Genomic DNA, 27,697 nt, shown 5'->3' with positions numbered 1-27,697 from the left:
GGTGAGGTAGCAGGTGCCCATACCGTCACGGAGCAGGAAGTGTTGAGGGAGCACGGTGTTATGGCAGTGTCTGTCGGAGCCCCTCGTTCCCCAGCACGCTCCATTCCAGTAATGCTCACCATCAGTCTGGCCCATGTGGGCGGGAGGGCAATATCCAACAGTATTTATGTATTCGGACCACTGCATAAATAAGGCTGTAATAATTAATTGTACAGAATATTTGTGTATATGTAACTACACATCAGTGACTGTAAGGTACAGCATTTCCTGGTACAGTATTGTGCAGAATATTAGATGTTAGTCACAAAACAATAAATCTCATATTAGTCTCCACATCTGCTTTGAACTGCGGTGAGTTATTCTCAGTGGGAGCTTGCTGTGCGCAATTTGGCTGCCGTGTTTCCTATAACAGTGACAACACTTCAAAAATACCTTATCGGCTGTAAAGCACTTTGGGACGTCCTGAGGTTGTGAAAGGCGCTATATAAATGCAAGTCCTTACCTTTTTATCTATCCATCTCAAAATGCTTCAGCAAGTGAATCATTCTCCTCCTCACTGCCTCACAGACTGGTACCATCCACAGGGGGCCCCTCTGTAACACCCATCCACAGGGAGCCCTCAGTGACCCCCATCCACAGGGGGCCCTCAGTGACCCCCATCCACAGGGGGCCCCTCTGTGATCCCCATCCACAGGGGGCCCCTCTGTGCACCCCATCCACAGGGGGCCCCTCAGTGACCCCCATCCACAGGGGGCCCCTCAGTGACCCCCATCCACAGGGGCCCCTCTGTGACCCCCATCCGGAGGGCCCCCTCTGTGACCCCCATCCACAGGGGGCCCTTCAGTGACCCCCATCCACAGGGGGCCCTTCAGTGACCCCCATCCACAGGGGGCCCTTCAGTGACCCCCATCCGCAGGGCCCCCTCTGTGACCCCCATCCACAGGGCCCCCATCCACAGGGCCCCCTCTCTGACCCCCATCCGCAGGGCCCCCTCTGTGACCCCCATCCACAGGGCCCCCATCCACAGGGCCCCCTCTCTGACCCCCATCTGACCCCCATCCACAGGACCCCCTTCCACAGGACCCCCTCTGTGACCCCCATCCACAAACCTTCATTCTGTTCAGAGGGTGAGTTGTTGGAGGATGCTGATACAGTTCATCAGCTTTAATCCGCACTTTCTCTGAGTCTTCTAATGAGGTCCTACCTCCATATACAGCAAGGGTTATGCTCCCTGGAAGCTCCCATTAAACCCAGGTCGAATGGAAGGAGTGTTGGGTCAACTTATTCTTTCCTGGGATGTGGATGTTGCTGGCAAGGCCGGCATTTATTGCCCATCCCTTAATTACTCTTGAGAAGGTGGTGATGAGCTACCTCCATGAATCACTGCAGTCCGTGTGGTGAAGGTGCTCCCATAGCGTTGACTTTGTCGTAGCGGTTCGGTATAACTGAGTGTCTCGCTGGCCATTTCAGGGGGCAGTTAAGAGTCAACCACATTGCTGTGGGTCTGGAGTCACCTATAGGCCAGACCAGGTAAGGGCAGCAGATTTCCTTCCCTAAAGGACATTAGTGAACCAGATGGGTTTTTATGACAATCCTGTAGTTTCAGGGTCACCATTACTGATACTAGCTTTTTAATTCCAGACTTATTTAATTAATTGAATTTAAATTCCCCAGCTACCATTTGATTTGAACTCACATCTCCGGATCATTAGTCCAGGCCTCTGGGTTACTGGTCCAGTGACATAACCACTGTGCTACCGTTCCCGTATCCAAAACCTTCTGTAGGATTCTGAGGTTGTGTAGTGGGGCACTGGCGAGGCCCAACTCTTGGTGCCTTGAGAAGGTGGCGGTGATCTTCCTCCTGCAGTCCGTGAGATGGTGGTGCTCCCACGTGGTATTGGGTGGAGGAGTTCCAGGACATTGACCCAGCGACAATGGAGGAACAGCCCATGCACGTCCCAATCGGGTGGGTGCTGGACTTGAAGGTGATGGTCTTGATTGGGGACCATCTCCCCTGAAAAAAGGCCACGGATGCTGCTGGTACTCGGCCATTGGGGGCAGGAGGTTCCGGTCCAATGTCGCTGAGTTTGCCGATCTCGGCTGGAGTGGCCACATCCGGCCTCGGTGCCCAGTGGGGCAACGCTGCCGGCCACGATGAGGGGTGTGAGTGTGAGTAGAGGGGGACTGAGTCGGGCTGGGCTGTGAGGTGCTCCATGAGCACATCGCCAGCTGACACTTTTCTTTGGCTGAGGGGAGACCTTATTGAGGTGTATAAAATTATGAGGGGCCTAGATAGAGTGGATAGGAAGGACCTATTTCCCTTAGCAGAGGGGTCAACAGCCAGGGGGCATAGATTTAAAGTAACTGGTAGGAGGTTGAGAGAGGATTTGAGGGGAACTTTCTCACCCAGAGGGTGGTGGGGGTCTGGAACTCACGGCCTGAAAGGGTGGTAGAGGCAGAAACCCTCACCATATTTAAAAAGTACTTGGATGTGCACCTGAAGTGCCGTAACCTGCAGGGCTACGGACCGAGAGCTGGGAAGTGGGATTAGGCTGGGTAGCTCTTTGTCGGCCGGTGCGGACATGATGGGCTGAATGGCCTCCTTCCATGCTGTAAATTTCTATGACTCACTACATCGGGTCACACATGAAGGTAACTCGTCCAGCTGAAGGTGCGGGAACTTTGCCAGGATCCGTGGATCGAATCCCAGCCAGGAGGCTGCACCTTCAGGGGAGGGGAGAAAATGGGGAACCTCACCACAACTCGAATAAAAATTGAAGTGAGTTAGTTTGCAGTGGGAGCGGGGAAGGAGTGAGGTTAATCGGAGATGTTTCTGCACCCTAATGTCACTCAAGCTTCGGGGATTGGTGTAAACATTACTGAATTGGAGGGAGTCACTGCGCCCAGGCACAGCTACGTAACGTGCTTTGTTTTCTCTGGCGATTGAATCCAAACCGTTCACAGGCTGCTCGATACGGCCCCTGTCTGCCAACCTTTCCCCGCCACAGACTGCAACTCTGGAATCCCGCAGCAAGGCTCCCAGTGGGAACCGGCTGCTGGGAACTCGTTCCTCTGGGAATTGTGCCATGGGATCACCCACAATCCTCAGGGCAGGGCTAGTGCTTTCCATGGACAGAATCATAGAACGTGATCCCCAAGCCAATGATATCAATGGAATCAGTTAGCGTAAGCCAAGAAAAAGGTGCGCCCTGGTACTGGAGAGCTGGGACCCTCTTTAAGGCGCTATTCCCATTCCCACTGGTGTGCTTCCAGTCACTGGGTATCTCTGTGCCTGGTTGTCATAGGCGGTATCATAGAAACATAGAAAATAGGTGCAGGAGTAGGCCATTCGGCCCTTTGAGCCTGCACCGCCATTCAATGAGTTCATGAACAGTTATCGAGGATGACTTGCTTCCACGCCAAAAAGGGATGAGTTCACAGGTGATTCAATGAAGGACCTAATATTCCGGATCCCGAACTACATCCTGAAGGGTGGAAGATGCCTGTGGGTGGATTGTTTTAACGTGGGGTGGCCGTTGCACACCAGCCACCACACGGGCTTGACAGAGTGAGGTCTTGGTCCAGTGGCAAGGGTTAACCGAGACGACTGGAGACCAGCTCTGCTGCACGGGCCTAGTGTGCTCACATAACGCAGTGTGGGCTGGGCCCGTGCTGCCCCTGGGCCCTGATCACATCGCTCTGCAATCTCTCTGCTCCTGCTGTACCTGCCCACGATCCAATCACCGACCTGGGTTATGGTGATGTCCATTCCAGTCGCCCACTTCACAGCCGCCGCCCTCCCGGACCCTGTGGTGGTAATGCTCCACACTGCTCGCCAGTCGGGGCTGCCACGCTGCTTCCAGGGCCGCTCGCCTTTTAAGGTGACTGGCTCCCTCTGTGTGTGTGTGTGTGTGTGTTTGAAGTCCACGCCACCTGGCCATGCTTTGAAGAAATACTTTGTCACAGAGATGCTCATTGTGCCTGGTTTGTCAGCTGTTGATAAGTTTACGGAGTGAGCGGGGGGGACCAGACAGCCTTTATTCTTCATCGGGACTGTGAGAACAGAGCGGCTTGTAGATCTCGGCTTCCCCGACCTGTTGCGACAGACAGATGTCGGGGGCTGGGAACAGGCGGTTCCATCAGAAACCATTCCGGAGCGATTATATTTTCGAAATTGATTGTTGAAGATACACAGCAGCTTCTGAGCGTTTCTGGGGACATTTTCCCTCTCCCTCAAAGCACTACTTCAAAGCAGAGCAGGGGAGTTATCCCCGGGGTCCTGGGGCCAATATTTATCCCTCAATCAACATCACAAAAACAGATTCTCTGGTCATTATCACATTACTGTGTGTGGGAGCTTGCTGTGTGCTAATTGGCTGCAGTGTTTCCCACATTACAACAGTGACTACACTCCAAAAGTACTTCATTGGCTGTAAAGCGCTTTGAGACGTTCAGTGGTTGTGACAGGCGCCATAGAAATGCAAGTCTTTCTTTCAAATGGCAAACTTTCCCTGTTTCGGTTCCCTGACAGCGAGGGTCTGCCACACGGCAAGACACCAACAACTCAACCTCGGCAACACTTCGGGCGGTAAATAAATCTTTGCAAGAACTCATTCAGCAGATACTGAGCGGGGTCGGTCGAAAAGGAGAGTTTTGTTTTTGGCAGACTTTTGAAAGCAGACAGAAAGATGCTGAGGGGAAATTGCTTTTGCAAAATAATTGCAAAGAGCCAGGTTGGGGGAGGTGGGCTGTCTGGGGTTAGGGGCTGGGGGGGTTAGGAGCAGTGGGTGGGCTGTGGGGCGGGGGTGTGTGGGCTGTCTGAGGGTTAGGGGCTGGGGGGGTTAGGGGCAGTGGGTGGGGTGTGGGGCGGGGGGGTGTCGTGGGCTGTCTGGGGTTAGGGGCTGGGGGGGTTAGGGGCAGTGGGTGGGGTCGGGTGTGGGAGCGGGGGGATTAGTGGCAAGGGGTTGGAGGTGGGGTTTCTGCGGGCGGGGATTGGGGTGTGGGGGATTTGGGGCGCAGGGCCAGTTACAATGCAGCGTTGAACAACCTCCCTTCCAGCATTGTCTGATTTCATTCCTGAATTATGACTTGGGACAAAGATTATGTTGCCACCTAAAGGCCTGTTCATGGATTGCACCCACACTGAGCACCTTTTCTGCGTGTGGTGTGTTTTCAGGATCAGTGTCAGTGAGTCTCCTTCACAGGAAGGTTGAACGTTTCCAACAGGGCAACAATTTTACTCAATTATTTTTTTTTAATTGTTCTTTTCCTTGACGGTTCTGCTCATCAAGATAAGGGATAGTAGTGATGAGAGTGAGAACAGTTTTAGGCATCAAACACTCCCAGGGCAGGTACAGCACGGAGTAGATACAAAGTAAAGCTCCCTCTACACTGTCCCATAAAACACTCCCTGGGCTGGTACAACACGGGTTAGATACAGAGTAAAGCTCCCTCTACACTGTCCCATCAAACACTCCCAGGGCAGGTACAGCACGGGGTTAGATACAGAGTAAAGCTCTCTCTACACTGTCCCATCAAACACTCCCAGGGCAGATACAGCATGGGGTTAGATACAGAGTAAAGCTCCCTCTACACTGCCCCATCACACACTCCCAGGGCTGGTACAACACGGGTTAGATACAGAGTAAAGCTCCCTCTACACTGTCCCATCAAACACTCCCAGGGCTGGTACAACACAGGTTAGATACAGAGTAAAGCTCCCTCTACACTTTCCCATCAAACGCTCCCTGGGCTGGTACAGCACGGGTTAGATACAGAGTAACGCTCCCTCTACACTGTCCCATCAAACACTCCCAGGGCAGGTACAGGGGGTTAGATACAGAGTAACACTCCCTCTACACTGTCCCATCAAACACTCCCAGGGCAGGTACAGGGGGTTAGATACAGAGTAAAGCTCCCTCTACACTGTCCCATCAAACACTCCCAGGGCAGGTACAGCACGGGTTAGATACAGAGTAAAGCTCCCTCTACACTGCCCCATCAAACACTCCCAGGGCAGGTAGAGGGGGTTAGATACAGAGTAACACTCACTCTACACTGTTCCATCAAACACAAAGTACAAATCATGGAATTCACAGCAGAATAGGAAGGCATTTGGCCCATCATGCTAGCTCTCTAACTGGAGCTATTTATAACAATCTCACCTCCCTCGTCCCTACCCTTATTCAGTTATAATCTTTTCCAAAGCTTATTCGATTATTTTTTAAATGACAGCAGGAGAAATCCTGGTTCTTGGAGTAAAGCATTGGATCTTCAACATCTAACGGAGACACTGGAAGAGGTGTGGCCTCAGTGTAAACTCCTCAGCTGTAGGATGCTCTCCCTCATATTGCTGCCTTCCCTCGGTACAGTACAGTGAGGAATATGCGGCCTTTCAGAGTGGGTGCTCGGATGTTCATGATTACACCAGCAAGTGGGCTGTATAAGAAAGAACTTGCATTTCTATAGCGCCTTTCTATAGAGCTTTACAGCCAATGAAGTACTTTTGATGTATAGTCCCGAGCTTTTTGCCTGGCTCTGAACGGGTTTTAAAAACTGTTTAATCTCACACATCTTGCAGTTCTGATGGAAGCTCATTGGCTGCTGAAACCCTCATCCATTCCCTTGTTCCCACCAGACTAGCCTATTGCAGTGCACTCCTGGCCGGCCTCCCACTTCCTACCCTCCGTAAAGGTGAGCTCAACCCAGAATCTGCTGCCCGTATCCGAATTCGCACCAAGTCCTGTTTATCCATCACCCCCTGTGCTCACTCACTTACTGTTGTGTATCTGTAAAGCATGCAGTCCCATGTTCCGCCACCAGGGAGCTCATCCCCTGGAGTCCCAAGGGATCCCAGCATCCCTTGGGAGCACTGTATATAAGCCGGCCTCTAAGGCCTGTTCCTCACTCTGGAGTGTCTTATTAAAGACTGAGGTCACTGTTACTTTAACCTCCCTGTGTGCAGTCTCATCTGTGTTAGGAACATAATAACTGGCGACGAGTATACAATTCCAATGCACAGATGCAGCAAACTGTGGGCATCCTGGAGAAGTTCTCGGAAGGTGAGGACTGGGAAGCCTATGTTGAATGGCTAGACCAGTACTTTGTAGCCAATGAGCTGGACGGAGAAGGAAGCGCTGCAAAAAGGAGAGCGGTCCTCCTCACGGTCTGCGGGGCACCGACCTACAGCCTCATGAAGAATCTTCTGGCTCCGGTGAAACCCACAGATAAGTCGTATGAGGAGCTGTGTACACTGGTTCGGGAGCATCTTAACCCGAGGGAGAGCATGCTGATGGCGAGGTATCGGTTCTACACGTGCCAGCAATCTGAAGGTCAGGAAGTGGCGAGCTATGTCGCCGAGCTGAGGTGACTTGCAGGACAATGCGAGTTTGATAGCTACCTGGAGCAGATGCTCAGAGACTTTTTTGTACTGGGCATTGGCCACGAGACCATCCTACGAAAACTTTTGACTGTAGAGACATCGACCCTCAGTAAGGCCATTGCGATAGCACAGGCATTTATGTCCACCAGTGATAACACCAAACAAATCTCTCAGCACACAAGTGCTAGCAATGTTCATAAATTAACTGGAACTGTGTTTGCGAGCAGAAATGTACAGGGCAGAAACAACGAGTCTGCAACTGCCAGCAGGCCTCAGGTGACCCAGATGACTCAGAGTCCGCAACAAAGGATGAATGCAAGGCAATTCACACCTTGTTGGTGTTGTGGAGGCTTCCATTCAGCCTATTCATGCCGCTTCAAAGGGTATGTTTGCAAGAGCTGTGGAACAATGGGGCACCTCGAATGAGTTTGCAAACGAGCTGCAAGCTCTGCAAAACCTGCTAACCACCACGTGGCAGAGGAAGATCGGTCCATGGTGGATCAAAGCAATTTCGAGCCTGAGAGAGGAGGCAGATGCTGAAGTACACGGTGTGCACACATTTTTGACGAAATGTCCACCTATAATGCTAAATGTAAAATTGAATGGCTTACCCGTGGGCATGGAACTGGACACTGGCGCTAGCCAATCCATCACGAGTAAAAAGATGTTTGAGAGACTGTGGTGCAACAAGGCATTCAGACCAGCCCTGGGCCCCATCCACACGAAACTGAGAACGTACACCAAAGAGCTTATCACTGTCCTGGGCAGCACCATAGTCAAGGTCACCGACGAGGGCACGGTGCAGGAACTGCCACTCTGGATTGTCCCGGGCGATGGCCCCACACTGCTTGGAAGGAGCTGGCTGGGCAAAATCCGCTGGAACTGGGAGGACATCCGAGCGCTATCACATGTCGATGAGGCCTCATGTACCCAGGTTCTTAACAAATTTCCTTCTCTTTTTGAGCCAGGCATTGGAAACTTTTCCAGGACGAAGGTGCAGATCCACTTGGTCCCAGAGGCACGACCCATTCACCACAAGATGCGAGCAGTACCTCACATGATGAGGGAGAGAGTGGAAATCGAGCTGGACAGGCTGCAACGCGAGGGCTTCATCTCCCCAGTGGAATTCAGCGAGTGGGCCAGCCCGATTGTTCCAGTACTCAAAAGTGATGGCACAGTCAGGATTTGCGGCAATTATAAAATAACAATTAATCGTTTCTCACTACAGGACCAATACCCACTACCTAAGGCAGATGACCTATTTGCGACGCTGGCAGGAGGCAAGACGTTCACCAAGCTCGACCTGACTTCGGTCTACATGACTCAGGAGCTGGCGGAGTCTTCGAAGGGCCACACCTGCATCAACACGCACAACAGATGCCCGTTTGGAATTCGGTCGGCTGCAGCGATCTTCCAGAGAAATATGGAGAGCCTACTCAAGTTGGTACCACACACGGTGGTCTTTCAGGACAACATATTGGTCACGGGTTGGGACACCGCCGAGCACCTACAAAACCTAGAGGAGGTCCTCCAGCGACTGGATCGTGTAGGGCTGCGGCTGAAGAGGTCGAAATGTGTCTTCATGGCAACAGAAGTGGAGTTTTTGGGGAGAAAGATCGCGGCGGACAGCATTCGGCCCACAGACACCAAGACAGAGGCTATCAGGAACGCGCCCAGGCCACAGAACGTCACGGAGCTGCGGTCGTTCCTGGGACTCCTCAACTATTTTGGTAACTTCCTACCGGGGCTAAGCACCCTCTTAGAGCCCCTACATGTGTTATTGTGTAAAGGTGAGAACTGGGTATGGGGAAAAAAACAAGTAATTGCTTTTGAGAAAGCCAGAAACATTTTATGCTCCAACAAGCTGCTTGTATTGTATAACCCGTGTAAAACACTTGTGCTAGCATGTGATGCATCGTCGTACGGAGTCGGGTGTGTATTACAACAAGCTAACGTTGCGGGGAAGTTGCAACCTGTCGCCTATGCTTCCAGGAGCTTGTCTAAGGCCGAGATAGCCTACAGCATGATTGAGAAAGAGGCATTAGCGTGTGTGTTCGGGGTAAAGAAAATGCATCAGTACCTGTTTGGCCTCAAATTTGAGCAGGAAACCGATCACAAGCCCCTCACATCCCTGTTCGCTGAAAACAAGGGGATAAATACTAATGCCTCAGCCCGCATACAAAGGTGGGCACTCACGCTATCAGCGTATAACTATACCATCCGCCACGGGCCAGGCACCGAGAACTGTGCGGATGCTCTCAGTCGGCTAGCGGAAATGGCGCAACCTGCAAACTTGTTGATGGTGGCGCAGCCCGCAGACTTGTTGATGGTCATGGAAGCGTTTGAAAATGATAAATCACCTGTCATGGCCCACCAGATTAGGACTTGGACCGGCCAAGATCCTCTGCTGTCCCTAGTAAAAAAACTGTGTACTGCATAGGAGCTGGGCCAGCATCCCCGTTGAAATGCAAGAGCTAATCAAGCCGTTCCAGCGGCGAAAGAATGAGCTGTCCATTCAGGCAGACTGCCTGTTTTTGGGGAGCACTACGCGGCTACCCCACAAGGGCAGGGAGACGTTCATCTCAGATCTCCACAGCACACTCCCGGGTATAGTAATGATGAAAGCGATAGCCAGATCCCACGTGAGGTGGCTCGGTATCGACTCTGACTTAGAGTCTTGTGTACGGCAATGCAGCGTATGTGCTCAGTTGAGCAACGCGCCCAGAGAGGCACCACTAAGTTTGTGGTCTTGGCCCTCCAGACCATGGTCGAGGATCCATGTCGACTATGCGGGCCCGTTTCTCGGTAAAACGTTCCTGGTGGTGGTGGATGCTTTTTCAAAATGGATTGAATGTGAAATAATGTCAGGAAGCACCGCCACCGCCACCATTGAAAGCCTGAGGGCCATGTTTGCCACCCACGGCCTGCCTGACATACTGGTCAGTGACAACGGGCCATGTTTCACCAGTGCCGAATTTAAAGAATTCATGACCCGCAATAGGATCAAACATGTCACCTCGGCCCCGTTTAAACCAGCCTCCAATGGGCAGGCAGAGCGGGCAGTACAAACAATCAAACATAGCCTTAAATGAGTCACAGAAGGCTCACTCCAAACCCGCCTGTCCCGAGTACTGCTCAGCTACCGCACGAGACCCCACTCACTCACAGGGGTGCCCCCGGCTGAGCTACTCATGAAAAGGACACTTAAAACCAGACTCTCACTAGTTCACCCCAACCTGCATGATCAGGTAGAGAGCAGGCGGCAGCAACAAAATGTAAACGATGGTCGCGCCACTGTGTCATGGGAAATTGATCTGAATGACCCTGTGTATGTGCTAAACTATGGACAAGGTCCCAAGTGGATCGCGGGCACGGTGATAGCTAAAGAAGGGAGTAGGGTGTTTGTAGTCAAACTAGACAATGGACAAATTTTCAGAAAGCACCTGGAGCAAACGAGGCTGCGGTTCACAGACTGCCCTGAACAACCCACAGCAGACACCACCTTTTTCGAGCCCATAACACACACCCAAAGGATCAACGACACCACGCCGGACCAGGAAATCAAACCCATCACGCCCAACAGCCCAGCAAGGCCAGGCTCACCTAGCAGCCCTGCAGGGCCAACAACACACCAGCCCAGCGAGGGCACAGCCAACACACCACTTACATTCACTCCTGGTTAAGCAATGCCTCGATTTCAAAATTCTCATCCTTGTTTCAAATCCCTCCATGGCCTCGCCCCTCCCTATCTCTGTAATCTCCTCCAGCCCCACAACCCCCCGAGATGTCTGCACTCCTCCAATTCTGGCCTCTTGAGCATCCCTGATTATAATCGCTCCACCATTGGTGGCCATGCCTTCTGTTGCCTGGGCCCCAAGCTCTGGAACTCCCTCCCTAATTCTTTCTACCTCTCTGACATCCTTTAAGACGCTCCTTAAAACTTACCTCTTTCACCAAGCTTTTGGTCAGCTGCGCTAATATCTCCTTATGGGGCTCAGTGTCAAATTTTGTTTGATAATCGCTCCTGTGAAGCACCTCGGAACATTTTGCTATGTTAAAGGTGCTTTCTAAATACAAGTTGATGTTTTGTTGTAAAGGTTATCGACCTGAAACGTTAACTCGGTTTCTCTCTCCACAGATGCTCTCTGACCCGCTCCCAGTATTTTCTGTTTCTATTTCACATTTCCGCAATCCGCTGTATTTTACTGGGCTGCATTTATAAAATAAAATTTGCATTATTGTAGGGCGCAGAGAGCAGGAGAGGGAAACTGGGATACGGTGTGGATAAACACTTTATAAAATTGTGTTTTTTGGTATTTAATTCCAGTAGTTGAAGGATAATATTCCAGCAGTAAAGCGATTCCTGGTGTTTGAGCAGATTTATCCGTGTAATATTATGGTCTGGTCAGTGCTGCATCGTCCAAGCTGGAACCAGTCGGCCTGGGAGGTAGCAATTTCCCCAAAACTGGCAGCAGCCTCGGGGAATCAAGGGTGAATGAAATTCTTCTGAAAGAAAAACAGTTTTGATGACAGGCCTACACCCAGAACGTTGACTACGCCCCTCTCGCCAGCTGCTGCCAGACCTGCTGAGGATTTCCAACGTTTTCTGTTATTGTTTCGGATTTCCAGCATTTGCTTTCGTGACGGATCAAAGGCGCGTGAGGGACACTGGGGATCAGAGGGAGACAACGCACATGAAAGGTTCATCAGAGCAGAGCCAACACCAAACACATCAAACGCTGCAGTGCTGAACCGCGTCTTATATGGGATTAGGTTTCTCTCTCTCTCTCTCTCTCTCTCTCTCTCTCTTTCCCACTCTTATGCTCTGTCTCTCTCTCTCTCTCTCCTTAGAATCACAGAATGGTTACGGCACAGAAGGAGGCCATTCGGCCCATCGAGCCCGTGCCGGCTCTCTGCAAGAGCCCCTCAGCCAGTCCCACTCCCCCGCCCTTTCGCCGTAGCCCTGCTAATATTTTCCTTCAGGTACTTATCCAACTCCCTTTTGAAAGCCACGATTGAGTCTGCCTCCACCACCCTCTCAGGCAGCTCCTAGCCTAACCACTCGCTGCGTAAAAACGTTTTCCCTCATGTCGCCTTTGGTCCTTTTGCCAATCGCCTTAAATCTGTGTCCTCTGGTTCTCGACCCTTCCACCAATGGGAACAGTTTCTCTCGATCTACTCTGTCCAGATCCCTCATGATTTTGAACACCTCGATCAAATCTCCTCTCAACCTTCTCTGCTCCAAGGAGAACAACCCCAGCTTCTCCAATCTATCCCCGTCACTGAATTCCCTCATCCCTGGAACCATTCTCGTAAATCTCTCTGCACCCTCTCTAAGGCCGTCACATCCTTCCTAAAGTGCCGTGCCCAGAATTGGACACAATACTCCAGTTCAGGCCAAACCCGTGTTTTATACAGGTTCATCATAACTTCCCTGCTTTTGTACTCCATGCCTCTATTCAGTTAAACACGATTTGCCTTTAACAAATCCGTGCTGGCTTTCATTAATTAATCCACACCTATCCAAGTGACTATTAATTTTGTTCCGGATTATTGTTTCTGAAAGTTTCCCCACAACCGAGGTTAAACTGACCCGCCAGTAGATTCTGGGTTTATCCTTACACACCTTTTTCAACAAGCGTGAAACATTTGTAATTCTCCAGTCCTCTGGCACCATGCCCGTATCTAAAGGAGGATTGGAAGATTATGGCCAGTACCTCCACAATTTCCACCTTTACTTCCCTCAGTATCCGAGGATGCATCCCATCTGGTCCTGTGACTTATCTACTTTAAGTACAGTCAGCCTTTCCAGTACCTCCACTTTATCAATTTTTAGCCCATCCAGTATCTCAACCACCTCCTCTTTCACCGTGACTTTGGCAGTATTTTCTTCCTTCTGTCTCTCTCTCTCTGAAATGTGCTTAGAAACATAGAAAATAGGTGCAGGAGTAGGCCATTCGGCCCTTCGAGCCTGCACCACCATTCAATAAGATCATGGCTGATCATTCCCTCAGTACCCCTTTCCTGCTTTCTCTCCATACCCCTTGATCCCTTTAGCTGTAAGGGCCATATCTAACTCCCTCTTGAATATATCCAATGAACTGGCATCAACAACTCTCTGCAGCAGGGAATTCCACAGGTTAACAACTCTCTGAGTGAAGAAGTTTCTCCTCATCTCAGTCCTAAATGGTCGACCCTTTATCCTAAGACTATGTCCCCTGGTTCTGGACTTCCCCAACATCGGGAACATTCTTCCCGCATTTAACCTGTCCAGTCCCGTCAGAATCTTATACGTTTCTATGAGATCCCCTCTCATCCTTCTAAACTCCAGTGAATATAGGCCCAGTTGGTCCAGTCTCTCCTCATATGACAGTCCAGCCATCCCTGGAATCAGTCTGGTGAACCTTCGCTGCACTCCCTCAATAGCAAGAACGTCCTTCCTCAGATTAGGAGACCAAAACTGAACACAATATTCCAGGTGAGGCCTCACCAAGGCCCTGTACAACTGCAGTAAGACCTCCCTGCTCCTGTACTCAAATCCCCTAGCTATGAAGGCCAACATACCATTTGCCTTCTTCACCGCCTGCTGTACCTGCATGCCCATTTTCAGTGACTGATGAACCATGACACCCAGGTCTCGTTGCACCTCCCCTTTTCCTAACCTGCCGCCATTCAGATAATATTCTGCCTTCGTGTTTTTGCCCCCAAAGTGGATAATCTCACATTTATCCACATTATACTGCATCTGCCATGTATTTGCCCACTCGCCTAACCTGTCCAAGTCACCCTGCAGCCTCTTAGCGTCCTCCTCACAGCTCACACCGCCACCCAGTTTAGTGTCATCTGCAAACTTGGAGATATTACACTCAATTCCATCATCTAAATCATTAATATATATTGTAAAGAGCTGGGGTCCCAGCACTGAGCCCTGCAGCACTCCACTAGTCATTGCCTGCCTTTCTGAAAAGGATCCGTTTATCCCGACTCTCTGCTTCCTGTCTGCCAACCAGTTCTCTAACCACTCCAGTACATTACCCCCAATACCATGTGCTTTGATTTTGCACACCAATCTCTTGTGTGGGACCTTGTCAAAAGTCTTTTCAAAGTCCAAATACATCACATCCACTGGTTCTCCCTTGTCCACTCTACTCGTTACATCCTCAAAAAATTCCAAATATTTGTCAAGCATGATTTCCCTTTCATAAATTCATGCTGACTTGGACCGATCCTGTCACTGCTTTCCAAATGCGCTGCTATTTCATCCTTAATGATTGATTCCAACATTTTCCCCACTACTGATGTCAGGCTAACTGGTCTATAATTACCCGCTTTCTCTCTCCCTCCTTTTTTAAAAAGTGGTATTACATTAGCAACCCTCCAGTCCATAGGAACTGATCCAGAGTCGATATATCCGACCACATATCCGCAGCATAAAATATCCACCTATTTCTACCTCCGTAACATCATCCATCTCCGCCCCTGCCTCAGCTACTCCGCTGCTGAAACCCTCATCCATGACTTTGTTACTTCTAGACTTGACAATTCCAACACACTCCTGGCCGGCCTCCCACATTCTACCCGACGTAAACTAGGTGATCCAAAACTCGGCTGCCCCGTGTCCTAACTCGCACCAAGTCCCGCTCACCCAAGACCCCTGTGCTCGCTGACCTACATTGGCTTCTGGTTAAGCAACACCTCGATTTTAAAATTCTCATCCTTACTTTCAAATCCCTCCATGGCCTCGCCCCTCCCTATCTCTGTAATCTCCTCCAGCCCCACAAACCCCCTGCGATATCTGCCCTCCTCTAATTCTGCCCTCCTGAGCATCCCTGATTATAATCGCCCCACCATTGGTGGCCGTGTCTTCTGTTGCCTGGGCCCCAAGCTCTGGAACTCCCTCCCTAAACCTCTCCGCCTCTCTCTCCTCCTTCAAGATGCTCCTTAATACTCTGTGACCAAGCTTTTGGTCACCTGCGCTAACTTCTACTTCTGTGGCTCAGTGTCAAATTTATTTATCTCATGATGCTCCTGTGAAGCACCTTGGGACGTTTCGCTATGGATGGTAAAGGTGCTATATCAATACAAGTTGTTGTTGCCCAGGTACATCACTCAGGATGGGATTGTGCGGGGGGAGGGGGGCTGGTTTACAAGTTAGTGGGTCAGAATTTCCTTAAGTTCTTCCTGAAATTGGCCATAGCCGCTCTCCAGGAGTGAGCGGGAGGGTGCTGCCTGTGATCCCACACACTCCCTCTCGCTGGTGGATACGGTGTGCAATGGGCCCGACCGTCTAGCTTGCCCCCATATCCCCCCCCCCCTCTGTATTTCTGATTTTAGATCATTGCTCCCCCGATCGTGTTATCAGAAAGTCAGACATAACACAGCAAGCCAGACAACCCATAAAGCCCAGATACTGGAGCAGCTCAAGTCCTGTCCCAAGACAACAATCTTTTTTGGGGAGTTCACTGACACAAATGAAGATTTTATTTGAATCTTTAGTTTGAAAAAATTGGCGCAAATTGAAGTTATTTTCTGCGTTCCAAAAAAAAGATTTTCTGCCCTCAATCACCAGGATCCCCCAGCGTTCCCTGAAACTGTCTGCCTCTGGTCCCACTGCACCCTGCCGGGAATTGATGGTATAAAGATTATAAAGACCACAGAGACAAGTAACGGAGGTAATTCCGGACATTGGGAATACAATGTGGGAAAGTTTAGATGGGGAGAGACTGGGAAATATTAGTATTCAGAGGGACCTGGGTGTCCTTGTACACCAATCACTGAAAGTTAACATGCAGGTACAGCAAGTGATTAGGAAAACAAATGGTATGTTAGCATTTGTTGCAAAGGGATTAGAGTATAAGAGTAAAGACGTCTTACTGCAATTATACAGAGTCCTGGTGAGACCACACCTGGAGTATTGTGTACAGTTTTGGTCTCCCTACCTAAGGAAGGAGATACTCGCCATAGAGGGAGTGCAGCGAAGGTTCACCACACTGATTCCTGGGATGAGGAGATTGCCCTATGAGGAGAGATTGAGTAGACTAGGCCTGTATTCCCTGGAGTTTAGAAGAATTATCTAATTGAAACATAAAATTCTTAAGGGGCTTGACAGGGTAGATGCAGGGAAGATGTTTCCCCTGGCTACGGAATCTCAAACATGGGGTCACAGTCAAAGAGTAAGGAGTCGGCTGAAATGAGAAGAAATTTCTTCACTCAAGGGGTTGTGAATCTTTGGAATTGTCTACCCCAGAGGGCTGTGGATGCTCAGTCATTGAGTATATTCAAGACAGAGATCAATAGATTTTTGGGAACAAAGGGAACTAAGGGATATGGCGATAATGCGGGAAGGTGGAGTTGAGGTATTCCAGCCATGATGATGATGAATGGTGGAGCAGGCTCGAGGGGCCGAATGGCCGACTCCTGCTAATTCTTATGCTCTCAGCTGTGAAAAAGTTGGGGTTTGAGGAGTTTTCATTGTTGGATTTCGGATGATAAAGGGAACTGGCAAAATTGCACCCAGCAAATTGTTCACAGCAGCTGAAAGCTGAACTCCCAGGGACACAAGTTGAAAGTGAGGAGGTAAGAAGTTGTGGGGACCTTGTCACCAATTTGTGTTTCAGAGTTGGAGATTAAATTACCAGGGACAGGTGTTAAAGTGGGCAGTGCAATGGGGTCTAGAGACAACTTGATGTGTTTCTGGGGAGAAGGTGGGTAGGTGGGGTTGGGGGATATGGGGAGAAGGTGGGCGAGTGGGGTTGGGGATATGGGGAGAAGGTGGGTGGGTGGGTTGGGGGATATGGGGAGAAGGTGGGTAGGTGGGGTTGGGGGATATGGGGAGAAGGTGGCTAGGTGGGGTTGGGGGATATGGGGAGAAGGTGGGTGAGTGGGGTTGGGGATATGGGGAGAAGGTGGGGTTGGGGGATATGGGGAGAAGGTGGGTAGGTGGGGTTGGGGGATATGGGGAGAAGGTGGGTAGGTGGGGTTGGGGATATGGGGAGAGGTGGGTAGGTGGGGTTGGGGGATATGGGAAGAAGGTGGGTAGATGGGGTTGGGGATATGGGGAGAAGGTGAGGTTGGGGGATATGGGGAGAAGGTGGGTAGGTGGGGTTGGGGATATGGGGAGAGGTGGGGTTGGGGATATGGGGAGAAGGTGGGTAGGTGGGGTTGGGGATATGGGGAGAGGTGGGTAGGTGGGGTTGGGGATATGGGGAGAAGGTGGGTAGGTGGGGTTGGGGGATATGGGGAGAAGGTGGGTAGGTGGGGTTGGGGATATGGGGAGAGGTGGGTAGGTGGGGTTGGGGGATATGGGGAGAAGGTGGGTAGGTGGGGTTGGGGGATATGGGGAGAAGGTGGGTAGGTGGGGTTGGGGATATGGGGAGAGGTGGGTAGGTGGGGTTGGGGATATGGGGAGAGGTGGGTCGATTTCTGAAAAGTGGAACACCTTGTAGGTCCCATTGTCCTTTTCCTGATCCAAAGTTTCTCTGATTTGCAGTTGTGGCTCAAGCCATTAATGCGTATGTAGAGACGGTGGGTGTCCGCGGAGCGCTGGGGTCCGTGCTCACAGCTCCGGCATTCTCATGGATAATAACTTGCATTTATATAGCGTCTTTAATGAATGTCCCAGAGTGCTTCACAGGAGCGTTACCAGACTAAAATTGACACCGAGCCGAAGGAGGAGACATTCGGACAGGCGACCAAATGCTTCTTCCAAGGGGTATGTGACCGATCTCAGCACGCTGACCGAGATTGAGTCAGGACAAGTCAGTGAGTCACCCCAAGGTGGACTAGTCCCACACACCACAAGGCTGCCTGGAGTTAAATCTCCACAGGTCTGGCAATGGGTTTTCTGTAATTGGCCTCATCCCCAGATGAGGGGTGCACTGAGCAGCTAATACTGAGAAAGAAAGACTTGCATTTATTGAGTGCTTTCACAACCTCGGGACATTCCAAAGTGCTTCAGAGCCAACGAAGTACTTTAGACATATGGTCACTATTGTAATGTAGGAAACGCATAAGCCAATTTGTGCACAGCAAACTCCCACAAACCGCATAAGAATTAGGAGCAGGAGTAGGTCATTCGGCCCCATGAGCCTGCTCCACCATTTATTAAGATTATGGCTGATCTTCAACCTCAACCCCACTTTCCCGCCCAATCGCAATATCTCTTGATTCCCCTAGAATCCAAAAATCGATCGATCTTAATAACTCAGCATCCACAAACCTCTGGGGCAGAGAATTCCAAAGATTCACAACCCTCAGTGAAGAAATTTCTCCTCATCTCAGTCTTAAATGACCGAGCCCTTATCCTGAGACTGTGACCCCTGGTTCTAGACTCCCCAGCCCGGGGGAAACATCCTCCCTGCATCTACCCTGTCAAGCTCTGTAAGAATTGTGTATGTTTCAATGAGATCACCTCTCATTCTTCTAAACTCCAGAAAATATGGGCCCAATCTCTCCTCATAGGACAACTCTCTCATCCCAGGGATCAGTCTGATGAACCTTTATTGCACTCCCTCTATGGCAAGTATATCCTTCCTCGGATAAGGAGACCGAAACTTGCACAGTACTCCAGGTGTGGTCTCACCAGGGCCCTGTACAATTGTAACAAGACTTCCTTATTCTTATACTCCAATCCTCTACTAATGAGGGCCAACATACCATTTGCCTTCCTAATTGCTTGCTGTACTTGCATGCTAACTCTCTGTGTATCCTGCACCCAAATCTCTCTGAACACTCTCACCATTTAAAAAATATTCTGTTTTTCTATTCTTCCTCCCAAAGTGAATAACCTCACATTTCCCCAAATTATACTCTGTCACCTTACTGCCCACTCACTTAGCCTGTCTATATCCCTTTGTGTCCTTCTCACAACTTACATTCCCACCGAGCTTTGTATCATTAGCAAACTTGGATACATTGCACTCGGTCCCTTCATCCAAATCATTGATTGTAAATAGCTGAGGCCCCAGCACTGATCCCTGCAGCACCCCACTAGTTACACCCTGCCCTTCCGAAAATGATAATGACCGGATCGTCTGTTTTGGTGATGTTGGAGGAGAGCTATTTAAGTATACGTGGGACTGGCGGGAGATGGTGCAGTTCGCCAATTCCGGTCGGACATATCCCACGGGAGATTATCACATTACCTCCCGCCAACCGTTCGGTCCATTCATCCTCGCCAACCGCCTTCCCTCGGCCAATCGGAAAGTAGACTCTTCCTCACCCCATTGGCTGATGCGTGACCGTCAGTCAAACAACCTCTCCCCCATACACAAAAAAACTCAACATTTTCAGAACTAATAAAACAAAACTTCAAAGGGTAAAGTTTCAATGCCTCTATGATTTTGTGCAGCTGAGCTCTGGAGGGGTGGACGGTCGAGGGGGTCGTTCAGCCCGACTGCCTGCCTCTCTTCCGCGCGTACATCCGAGGCAGGGTGTCCCTGGAGATGGAGCACGCGGTGTCCACCGGTACGCTCGCGGCCTTCCGCCAGAGGTGGGCGCCGGAGGAACTGGAGTGCATCATCACCCCCGGCAACCAAATTTTAATTTGATTTTATATGTTTTAAAGTTTAATTTGTTTTAATTGCCGGTTTTAGTGTCCCCCTCCCCTTTTATAGGGGGCACTTGTAAAATTTATGATTTTAATGCCAAAACAAAAAGGGGCAGTTGAAAAGTGTCTGGAGTGTCCCCCAGATCGGGGGGCACTTGAACTAATGTTTGTTTTGTGTCCCCAAAAAGAGTTGTAATTCCTGGAGGGTTGGCAGCCCCTGAATTTAAAAAGCTGGGAGGCTGAGAGAGCAATTTACCCCCGCCCCCCCGGACCGGACCGAGCGCAAGTGGTTTGAGGGTGTGCGCCCGTACTGCGCCGCTCGGTACGCCCGGAGTTTCCGGGGGGTGTTCGGGAGGAGGCGGGGACGGAGATGCGGAAGAACGAGGAAACGAAAGTGAATCGGGTGAGTTTTGCTTTTTGTTGTCTGCGCTGGGGCTGGGGCTGGGGCTGGGACTGTGCCGCGCCAGGCTTGCAGGTGAGTGGGATTTCAGGGTCTGGGGAACTGGGAGCAGCTCCGCCCTGTCTCTGGGGAACGTGTGGCTTCAGTTAACCCAAGCACTGCCGGTTAAACCCACTCCCACTCTGTTCTCTCCACAGACCAATCAGCAGTTACTGCTCGGGGGGAATCCTCTGGATACCCAGCTTCTGCAGAAATAAGTTACATTGTGCTTGACAAGAGGTTTCGTTTTAGATCTACCCAGTGTTACAGCTTTCCTGTTTAATGGTGAAAGGGTCAGAGAGATTGTGTTCGACGGGCCGTGAGGTGATGTCACCACGTTGTGGCTGGCAACTATTGCAAAAAGAAAGACTTGCATTTATATAGCGCCTTTCACAACCTCAGGACGTCCCAGAGCGTTTCACAACCAATGCAGTACTTTTGACGTGTGGTCACTGTCTTGATGTGGCAAGCTCCCACAAACAGCAATGTGATAAGTGACCAGATAATCTGTTTTAGTGACGTTGATTGGGGGATAAATATTGGCCCCGGGACACCGGGGTGAAATCCCCTGCTCTTCTTCAAAATAGTGCCCTGGGATCTTTTACGTCCACCTGAGAGAGCAGATGGGTCCCAAGTTTACCGTCTCACCCGAAAGACGGCACCTCTGACAGTGCAGCACTCCCTCAGTACTGCCCCTCTGACAGTGCGGCGCTCCCTCAGCACTGCCCCTCCGACAGTGCGGCGCTCCCTCAGTACTGCCCCTCCGACAGTGCGGCGCTCCCTCAGTACTGCCCCTCCGACAGTGCGGCGCTCCCTCATTACTGCCCCTCCGACAGTGCGGCGCTCCCTCAGCACTGCCCCTCCGACAGTGCGGCGCTCCCTCAGTACTGCCCCTCTGACAGTGCAGCTCTCCCTCAGTACTGCCCCTCTGACAGTGCGGCGCTCCCTCAGTACTGCCCCTCCGACAGTGCGGCGCTCCCTCAGTACTGCCCCTCCGACAGTGCGGCGCTCCCTCAGTACTGCCCCTCTGACAGAACGGCACTCCCTCAGTATTGCCCCTCCGACAGTGCGGCGCTCCCTCAGTACTGCCCCTCTGACAGTGCAGTGTTCCCTCAGTACTGCCCCTCAGACAGTGCGGCGCTCCCTCAGTACTGCCCCTCCGACAGTGCAGTGTTCCCTCAGTACTGCCCCTCAGACAATGTGGCGCTCCCTCAGTACTGCCCCTCCGACAGTGCAGCGCTTCCTCAGTACTGCCCCTCCGACAGTGCGGCACTCCTTCAGTACTGCCCCTCTGACAGTGCGGCACTCCCTCAGTACTGCCCCTCTGACAGTGCGGCACTCCCTCAGTACTGCCCCTCTGACAGTGCGGCACTCCCTCAATACTGCCCCTCTGACAGTGCGGCACTCCCTCGATACTGCCCCTCTGACAATGCAGCGCTCCCTCAGTACTGACCCTCACCCCCGTGCTCACTGACCTACATTGGCTCCTGGAAAGCTCTCAGGAACTCAGATGCTTCGACGTAGACATCGCTGCCCTAAGCGAGACCCGGCGGGCAGGGGAAGGCCAGCTCAGGGAACAATGTGGTGGTTACACCTTCTTCTGGAAAGGCAAACCAGAAGAAGATGCGACCTCTGTGGGGTAGGCTCTGTGATATAAAACGAGCGAGTGGGTCGTCTCAGAGACTCCCTCCGTGGGATAAACGAATGTCTCATGACTCTTCGGCTCACCCTAGCCCGGAACAGTACGCCACAGTCTTCAGTGCGTATGACCCAACACTGGAAGCTACAGACGAGACCAAAGAGGAATTCTACTCCAGCCTCGAACAATCCCTGTCCCGAGTCTCAACGGGCGACAAGCTGATCCCCCTTGGCGACTTCAGCGCCAGAGTCGGAAAGGACACAGACCTCTGGGGAGATGTGATTGGCAGAAAGGGGGCAGGGAAAACCAACTCCAGCGGTACCCTGCTCCTGACAAAATGCTTAGAACACAGCCTCGTCATAACCAACACCTTGTTCCGTCAGAGACAAGTACAAGGCTTCATGGCAACACCCTGGCTCCAAGTACTGGCACCTGCTCGACTACATCATCGTCTGAGCGAGGGACCGCAAGAACGTGCGCATCACCCGCGCCATGACAGTAACTGACGACTGCTGGGCGGACCACCACATAATTCGCTCTGTCATCAACATCAACATTGCCCCAAAACATCGACGGTGACAGAAACAATGCCGTAGAAAAATCAACGCTGGAGCACTCAAAGATCCTGCTAGGAAAGTCCTATTCAGCCAATGCCTTGCTACCAACCAGGGGCGCAGAGTGTCCACAGAGCCTGGTCTACCCTCAAGGCTTCCATAATCAGCACCTGTGAAGAGATACTCGGTCACTCGACTAGGAAACACCAATGATGAGAATGGGTGGTAGTATGAGCTGCGAGGAGGATGCTATGAGGCTGCAGAGCGACTTGGATAGGTTAGGTGAGTGGGCAAATGCATGGCAGATGAAGTATAATGAGGATAAATGTGAGGTTATCCACTTTGGTGGTAAAAACAGAGAGACAGACTATTATCTGAATAGTGACAGATTAGGAAAAGGGAAGGTGCAACGAGACCTGGGTGTCATGGTACATCAGTCATTGAAGGTTGGCATGCAGGTACAGCAGGCGGTTAAGAAAGCAAATGGCATGTTGGCCTTCATAGCGAGGGGATTTGAGTACAGGGGCAGGGAGGTGTTGCTACAGTTGTACAGGGCCTTGGTGAGGCCACACCTGGAGTATTGTGTACAGTTTTGGTCTCCTCACTTGAGGAAGGACATTCTTGCTATTGAGGGAGTGCAGCGAAGATTCACCAGACTGATTCCCGGGATGGTGGGACTGACCTATCAAGAAAGACTGGATCAACTGGGCTTGTATTCACTGGAGTTCAGAAGAATGAGAGGGGACCTCATAGAAACATTTAAAATTCTGACGGGTTTAGACAGGTTAGATGCAGGAAGAATGTTCCCAATGTTGGGGAAGTCCAGAACCAGGGGTCACAGTCTAAGGATAAGGGGTAAGCCATTTAGGACTGAGATGAGGAGAGACTTCTTCACCCAGAGAGTGGTGAACTTGTGGAATTCTCTACCACAGGAAGTTGTTGAGGCCAATTCACTAAATATATTCAAAAGGGAGTTAGATGAAGTCCTTACTACTCGGGGGATCAAGGGGTATGGCGAGAAAGCAGGAAGGGGGTACTGAAGTTTCATGTTCAGCCATGAACTCATTGAATGGCGGTGCAGGCTAGAAGGGCTGAATGGCCTGCTCCTGCACCTATTTTCTATGTTTCGATGTTTCTATGACCAGGAGATCCAGGAGCTAATAAGCCGCAAGCGCCAGGCATTCTTGTACTGGAAGCAGCAACACAACTCGAGGGCAAGAAAGCAGCTCTACAGACGTCTGAAGGCTGAGGTCCAACACAAAACCCGCGACCTAAAGAACAGATGGTGGGCGGAGAAAGTGCAGGAGATCCAGCAACTAGCCGACAACAACGTCGCGTGACGATTCTTTAGCGCAGACAAGACACCCACGGCCCAAGCACCCAAGGCCCTACCCCACTGAGAGCTAAGAATGGAGAGGTACTCATCAAGGACAGAGAGGTCAGTGCCCGCTGGAAGGAGCATTTCGAAGATCTCCTTAACCGAGACTCTGTCTTCGATGTGAGTGTCCTCGACTCCATCCCGCAGCATGTCACCTGCCACCATCTCAGCACAACCCCAGCCCGGCACGAGGTAGAAAAGGCCATCCGACAACTGAAGAACAAGATCTCAGGAATGGATGGAATCCCTGCTGAGGCACTAAAGTTTGGCGGAGAAGCACTATTGGTGCAAATACATAAACTCTTTTCTCTTATTTAGAAGTAGGAGAGCATGTTAGGGGATCTCAGAGACGCCGTAATCGTGATCACCTTCAAGAAAGGGGACAAGTCCGATTGCAGTAATTACAGAGGAGTTTCCCTGCTGTCTGCCACAGGGAAAGTCATCGCAAGAATCCTCCTCAATCGCCTTCTCCCTGTGGCTGAAGAGCTCCTCCCAGAGTCGCAATGCAGATTCCGCCCACTAAGGGGCACAACGGACATGATCTTCACCACGCGTCAAATTCCAGAGAAATGCAGAGAACAGCACCAACCTCTGTACATGGCGTTCTTTGACCTCACAAACACCTTCGACACTGTCAACCACGAGGGATTATGGCGTGTCGTCCTCAAGTTCGGCTGCCTTCAAAAGTTTGTAACCATCCTTCGCCTGCTTCACAGTGACATGCAAGCCATGATCCTGACCAATGGATCCACCACAGACCCAATCCACATTCGGACCTGGGACAAGCAAGGCTGTGTCATCGTACCAACGATCTTCTTGATCTTCCTCGTTGCAATGCTCCATCTCACCCTCAGCAAGCTCCCCGCTGGAGTGGAGCTAAATTACAGGACAAACGGGAATCTATTCAACCTCCGTCGCCTCCAGCCCAGATCCAAGGTCGTTCCGTCCTCTGTCATTGAATTACAGTATGCAGGCGACACTTGCGTCTGCGCACACTCGGAGGTCGAACTCCAAATCATCGTCAACGTGTTTATCGAAGCATACGAGAGCATGGGCCTTACACTAAACATCCGTAAGACAAAGGTCCTCTACCAAACCCCCCGCCACACAGTACTGCCCCCCCCCCCCCAATTATCAAAATCCATGGCGCGGCTCTGGACAGCGTAGACCATTTCCCATACCTCAGGAGCCTAGTATCAGCAAGGGCAGACATCGATGACAAAGTCTAACACCGCCTCCAGTGCGCCAGTACAGCCTTCGGTCAGCCAAGGAAGAGAATGTTTGAAGACCAGGATCTCAATCCCGGCACCAAGCTCATGGTCTACAGAGCAGTGGTGATACCCACTCTCCTATATGGCTCAGAGACATGGACCACGTACAGGGGCTCAGAGACATGGACCATGTACAGGAGGCACCTCAAAGCGCTGGAGAGATACCACCAACGCTGCCTCCGCAAGATGCTGCAAATCCATTGACAGGACAGACGCACCAACGTCAGTGTCCTCGCTCAGGCCAACATCCCCAGCATCGAGGCACTGACCACACTCGACCAGCTCCAATGGACAGGCCACACTGTCCGCATGCCCGACCCGAGACTCCCAAAGCAAGCGCTCTACTCGGAACTCCGACACGGCAAGCGAGCCCCAGGTGGGCAGAGGAAACGTTTCAAGGACACCCTCAAAGCCTCACTGATAAAGTGCAACATCCCCACCGACACCTGGGAATCCCTGGCCAAAGACCGCCCTAAGTGGAGGAGAAGCATCCGGGAAGGTGCCTCGAGTCTCGTCGCCGGGAGCAAGTGGAAGCCAAGCGCAAACAGCGGAAGAACAGCACGGCAACCCAAGCCCTCCCTCCAACCCGTCTGCCCCACCCGCGACAGAGGCTGTAGGTCCCGCATTGGTTTCATCAGTCACCTGAGAATTCAACCTCGACTGCGAGGGATTGCCTGAGAAGAGACATTGGCTCCCGGTCCAGCAACGCCTCGATTTTAAAATTCTCATCTTTGTTTACAAATCCCTCCATGGCCTCGGCCCTCTCTATCTCTGTAATTTCTCCAGCCCCACAACCCGCCGAGATGGCTGCGTTCCGCTAATTCTGGCCTCTTTAACATCCCTGATGATAATCGCTCCACCATTGGCGGCCGTGCCTTCAGCTGCCTGGGCCCCAAGCTCTGGAGCAGAGGCCGAAGGCCATTGAGTTTCACCTCCAAATGTAGACATGGAGACACCGAATCCAAAATACCGACTGTCCACGACAAAGCTGCACAGAACTGTCGTCCAAATTCTACTTGTGGTTAATAACAGTAAACAATACTCATTTATGTCCGTCCTTTCACGTCAAATTACCTCAAACTCCTGCACACACTGCAGTGGAGTGCAGTGACTGCTTCTGTGCAGGCAATCATTTGTCAGCCATGGCTCAGTGGGCAGCACTCTCTGCTCCTGAGTCAGAAGGTTGTCCCACTCCAGGGACTTGAGCACAAAAGTCAGGCTGACTCTCCAGTGCAGTACTGAGGGAGTGCCGCACTGTCGGACAGGCAGTACTGAGGGAGCGCCGCACTGTCAGAGGAGCAGTACTGGGGGAGTGCTGCACTGTCGGAGGGGCAGTACTGAGGGAGCGCTGCACTGTCGGAGGGGCAGTACTGAGGGAGTGCCGCACTGTCGGAGGGGCAGTACTGAGGGAGTGCTGCACTGTCGGAGGGGCAGTACTGAGGGAGTGCCGCATTGTCGGAGGGGCAGTACTGAGGGAGTGCTGCACTGTCGGAGGGGCAGTACTGAGGGAGCGCTGCACTGTCGGAAGGGCAGTACTGAGGGAACGCTGCACTGTCGGAGGTGTCGTCTTTCAAATGAGATGTTAAACCGAGGCCCCATCTGCTCTCTCAGGTGGACGTTAAAGATATCATGACATTTTTTTGAAGAAGAGCAGGGGCGTTCTCCCCGGTGTCTTGACCAATACTTATCCCTCAATCAACATCACCAAAACAGATTATCTAGTCATTATCACATTGCTGTGTGTGGGAGCTTGCTGTGCGCAAATTGGCTGCCTGCACCGCCATTCAATGAGTTCATGGCTGAACATGCAACTTCAGTACCCCATGTAAAGCGCTTTGGGACATCCTGAGGTTGTGAAAGGCGCGATAGAAATGGAACTTTCTTGTCTGTACCATCCCATAAGCAGCAATGAGATAAATGACCAGATAATCTGTTTTTTGGTGGTGATTGGTTGGTCCAGGACGTTGGGAGAACTCTTCATTCAGTATCTTGCCAAGTGGCCATTGTCCACGGAGGGGGCTGGTGTTAGACAGTCAATAGTCCGTGGACAGCATCACAGCTGGGCACCATTCTTGTTCCGGGGGCAGAGGGGTTTGCATATTGGTCAAGAGAGGGAACCTTGGCTTTTTCCCCCCTTCAACAGTCCCGAGATGTAGGAGACCAGTTGTAGTGGCCTGTATCGCTCTGCAGCCGACTCGACACCGGGAACAAAGAAATGGCAGACCAATTGAACAAGTAGTTTGGTTCTGTCTTCACAAAGGAAGACACAACTAACCTTCTGGATGTATTAGGGGACCGAGGGTCTAGTGAGAAGGAGGAACTGAAGGATATCCTTATTAGATAAGAAATTATGTTAGGGAAATTAACGGGATTGAAGGCCGATAAATCCCCGGGGCCTGATAGTCTACATCCCAGAGTACTTAAGGAAGTGGCCCTAGAAATAGTGGATGCATTGGTGATAATTTTCCAACAGTCTATTGATTCTGGA

The 27,697-nt window shown here is 51.3% G+C and overlaps 1 protein-coding gene across 2 annotated transcripts in view; it reads left to right on the top strand.

The window, feature by feature from the left end:
* The first annotated feature begins 20,259 nt into the window (after nt 1-20,259).
* The window catches only part of LOC139228097 (serine/threonine-protein kinase TBK1-like), a 74,748-nt gene continuing 67,310 nt past the window's right edge, over nt 20,260-27,697 (top strand). Inside the window, exon 1 of one of the 2 annotated variants that reach the window (XM_070859281.1) lies at nt 20,260-20,331. The gene's annotated coding sequence lies outside the window, so the exon portion shown is untranslated. Of the gene's footprint in view, nt 20,332-20,358; nt 20,404-27,697 lie in introns of those variants that run through there. The other variant, XM_070859280.1, reaches the window with a different exon arrangement.

The sequence above is a fragment of the Pristiophorus japonicus genome, chromosome 17 (assembly GCF_044704955.1).
Source record: "Pristiophorus japonicus isolate sPriJap1 chromosome 17, sPriJap1.hap1, whole genome shotgun sequence".
NCBI lineage: Eukaryota > Metazoa > Chordata > Chondrichthyes > Pristiophoridae > Pristiophorus > Pristiophorus japonicus.
This window is presented reverse-complemented; position numbering and strand designations above follow the sequence as displayed.